Source organism: Arachis hypogaea, chromosome 15 (genome assembly GCF_003086295.3).
Source record: "Arachis hypogaea cultivar Tifrunner chromosome 15, arahy.Tifrunner.gnm2.J5K5, whole genome shotgun sequence".
Classification (NCBI taxonomy): Eukaryota; Viridiplantae; Streptophyta; class Magnoliopsida; order Fabales; family Fabaceae; genus Arachis; species Arachis hypogaea.
In genome coordinates, this window is record NC_092050.1 from 80,497,863 (window position 1) to 80,502,014 (window position 4,152).

The 4,152-nt window shown below is 37.2% G+C and overlaps 1 non-coding gene across 1 annotated transcript; it reads right to left on the reverse strand.

Annotated features, from left to right (window-relative positions):
• Positions 1 to 3,627: 3,627 nt before the first annotated feature.
• On the reverse strand, positions 3,628 to 3,735 carry LOC112752927 (small nucleolar RNA R71). Its single transcript, XR_003177336.1, has one exon. It is a non-coding gene; the product is annotated as a small nucleolar RNA R71 (small nucleolar RNA).
• Between the last annotated feature and the right edge of the window lie 417 nt (positions 3,736 to 4,152).

A 4,152-nucleotide genomic window follows, 5' to 3' on the forward strand; every position in this document is an offset into this window, starting at 1 on the left:
GTATTTTCTGGCTGAAATTGAGGGACTTGAGCAAAAACCTAATTCAGAGGCTGAAAAAGGACTGCAGATGTTGTTGGATTCTGACCTCCCTGCACTCAAAGTAGATTTTCTGGAGCTACAGAAGCCCAATTGGCGCGCTCTCAATTGCTTTGAAAGGTAGACATCCTGGGCTTTCCAGCAATATATAATAATCCATACTTTGCCCGAGATTTGATGGCCCAAACCGGCGTTCCAAGTTAGCATAAAAATTCTGGCGTCAAAACGCCAGAACTGGCATAAAAGCTAGAGTTAAACGCCCAAAGTGGCACAAAAGCTGGCGTTTAACTCCAAGAAAAGTCTCTACATGTGAAAGCTTCAATACTCAGCCCAAGCACACACCAAGTGGGCCCGGAAGAAGATTTCTGCATTAATTACTTATTTCTGTAACCTTAGGCTACTAGTTCTCTATAAATAGGACCTTTTACTATTGTATTTTCATCTTGGTTCTTCTGGTTACCCCTCTGGGGCCGAAGCCAATGAACACCATTATCACTTTTGTATTTTCAACGGTGGAGTTTTTACACCCCATAGATTAAGGTGAGGAGCTCTGCTGTTCCTCATGAATTAATGCAAAGTACTATTATTTTTCTATTCAACTCAAGCCTATTTCTTCTCTAAGATATACACTCGTTCTTCAACTTGATGAATGTGATGATCCGTGACACTCATCACCATTCTCACCTATGAACGCGTGCCTGACAACCACTTCCGTTCTACATACAAACAAGCTTGAATGTGTATCTCTTGGGTTTCTAATCTAAGACTGGAACCTTCGTGGTATAGGCTAGAACTATTGGCGGCCATTCCTGAGATCCGAAAAGTCTAAACCTTGTCTGTGGTATTCCGAGTAGGATCTGGGAAGGGATGACTGTGACGAGCTTCAAACTCGTGAGTGTTGGGCGTAGTGACACACGCAAAAGGATCAATGGATCCTATTCCAACATGATCGAGAACCGACAGATGATTAGTCGTGCGGTGACAGCGCATTTGGACCATTTTCACTGAGAGGACGGGAGGTAGCCATTGACAACGGTGAAACCCAACATAAAGCTTGCCATGGAAAGTAGTATGAATGATTTTATGGAAGTAATAGGAAAGCAGAGATTCAAAAGGGGCAAAGCATCTCCATACGCTTATTTGAAATTCTCACCAATGAATTACATAAGTATCTCTATTGTGTGTACCAAGTTGTTGGTGCCATTGATGATCACAATTTCGGGCACCAAGTTTTTGGCGCCGTTGCCGGGGAACAAACAATCCCCGCGCAACCAAGTTTTTGGCGCCGTTGCCGGGGATTGTTCGAGTTTGGACAACTGATGGTTCATCTTGTTGCTCAGATTAGGTAATTTTATTTTATGTTTAAGCTTTTTACTTTTTATTTTCGGAAAAAAAAGAAAAAAAATAATATTTCTATTCTATTCTTCAGAGTTTTTAAGAATGAATTCTAGAGTTTCATGATGATTTGTTGAAGTCTGGCTGGTTGTGAAACCATGTCTAAACTTTTGGACCGAGGTTTCAACTTATCATCACAAGAGCTTGTTGATTTCTATCAATTTTGCTATTGAAAGTAATGATCTACTAAAGCTTGGCTGGCCATTGGCCATGTCTAGTGTTTTAGACTGAAGCTTTCATTGAAGGCTTGGCTAGCTAGTAAGCCATGTCTAATTCCTGGACCGGAGTTTTAGACTAACATTGCATGATTCCGGAAATTCTCATTAAAAACTTGAATTCCTTACTTTCTCTTCTTCCAATTAATTTTCAAAAAAAAAATTTTACAAAAAAAATTTAATAAAATCATAAAAAACCAAAAATTTTGTGTTTCTTATTTGAGTCTAGTGTCAATTTTTAAGTTTGGTGTCCTGCATGTTTTATTTATTTCCTCGCATTTTTCGAATATAGGCATTATGTTCTTCATTAATCTTCAAGTTATTCTTGATGATTTCCTTGCTCTGATCTTTAAATTCTCTTGTTTTGTGTGTTTTGTTGTTTCTCATATGCATTCTCAATTTGTTAGTGTCTCTAATATGAAAATTTCTAAGTTTGGTGTCTTGCATGCATTGTTTGTTTGATCTTAGTTTTCATGATTAGTTGCATTTTGATTATTTTTCATCATTAAAAATTCAAAAAAAAATTCAAAATTATGTCTTTTCAAGTCAATAACACAGAGAATTGAAGATTCAGAACATGCAACAGAGGAATTACACAGAAAAAGCTGGGCGTTGAAAACGCCCAGTGAGGAAGGAAAACTGGCGTTTAAACGCCAGCCAGGGTACCTGGCTGGGCGTTAAACGCCCAAAAGGGTAGTATTTTGGGCGTTAAACGCCAGAATGGATACCATTTTGGGCGTTTAACGCCAGGATGGCACAGGAGGGAAGATTTTGTTTTTAATTCAAATCTTTTTCAAATTTTCATAATTTTTCAAAATCAAATCTTTTTCAAATCATATCTTTTCAATCATATCTTTTCAAAATCAAATTCTTTCCATTTTTTTGTATTTTCTAAAATCTTTGCTACAATTAATGATTTAATTCAAAATTTTCAAGTTGTTACTTACCTATTAAGAAAGGATCAAATTTTAAATTCTAGAATCATGTCTTTTAATTTCGTGTTAGTCAAGTAATCAACTTTAATTTTAAAATTTCTTTTTTAAATTGATTTTCAATCATATCCTCTCAATCACATCTTTTTCAAAATAATTTTCAATCATATCTTTTTTTTGTTTCTGATTTCAAATTTTTTTAAAAATCACTTAATTACTTTCTCAATTTTAATTTTCGAAAATCATTTATCAAATTTTCAAAATTTCTTTTAATTATTTCAAAATCTTTCAAAATTTATTTTCGAAAATTCTTTTTCCCCCTTCTCACCTTCTTCTATTTAAGGGACTAGCACTCTTCCTCAATGTGCAATTCGGACTCCCTCTCTCTATAAGTTCGAATTCTCTCCTTTCTACCTCCTCCTTCTATTCTTCTTTTCCTCTGACATCTCAAGGAATCTCTATACTGTGACATAGAGGATTCCATACTTTTTTCTCCTCTCTTTCATATGAGCAGGAGCAAGGACAAAGGCATTCTTGTTGAAGCTGATCCTGAACCTGAAAGGACCTTGAAGAGAAAGCTAATAGAAGCTAAAGCACAACTCTCTGTAGAGGACCTAACAGAAATTTTCAAACAAAAAGAAGTCATGGCAGCCGAAAATAACAACAATGCCAACAATGCAAGGAAGGTGCTTGGTGACTTTACTGCACCTACTCCCAACTTATATGGGAGAAGCATCTCTATCCCTGCTATTGGAGCAAACAACTTTGAGCTTAAGCCTCAATTAGTTTCTCTGATGCAACAGAATTGCAAATTTCATGGACTTCCATTGGAAGATCCTCATCAGGTCTTGGCTGAATTCTTGCAAATCTGTGACACTGTCAAGACCAATGGGGTTGATCCCAAGGTCTACAGGCTTATGCTTTTTCCCTTTGCTGTAAGAGACAGAGCTAGAACATGGTTGGATTCACAACCTAAGGAAAGCCTGAACTCTTGGGAAAAGCTGGTTAGTGCTTTTCTTGCCAAATTCTTCCCACCTCAAAAATTGAGTAAGCTTAGAGTAGAAGTCCAGACCTTCAGACAGAAGGAAGGTGAATCCCTCTATGAAGCTTGGGAAAGATACAAGCAATTGATCAGAAGGTGTCCTTCTGACATGCTTTCTGAATGGAGCATCATAGGTATCTTCTATGATTGTCTGTCTGAACTGTCCAAGATGTCATTGGACAGCTCTACTGGAGGATCTCTTCATCTGAAGAAGACGCCTGCAGAAGCTCGTGAACTCATTGAAATAGTTGAAAATAACCAATTCATGTACACTTCTGAAAGGAATCCTGTGAATAATGGAACAAATCAGAAGAAAGGAGTTCTTGAGATTGATACTCTAAATGCCATATTGGCTCAGAACAAAATATTTACTCAGCAAGTCAATATGATTTCTCAGAGTCTGTCTGAAATGCAAGCAGCAACAGGCAGTACCAAAGAAGCTTCATCTGAAGAAGAAGCTTATGATCCTGAGAACCCAGCAATGGAAGAGGTGAATTACATGGGAGAACCCTATAGAAACACCTATAATCCT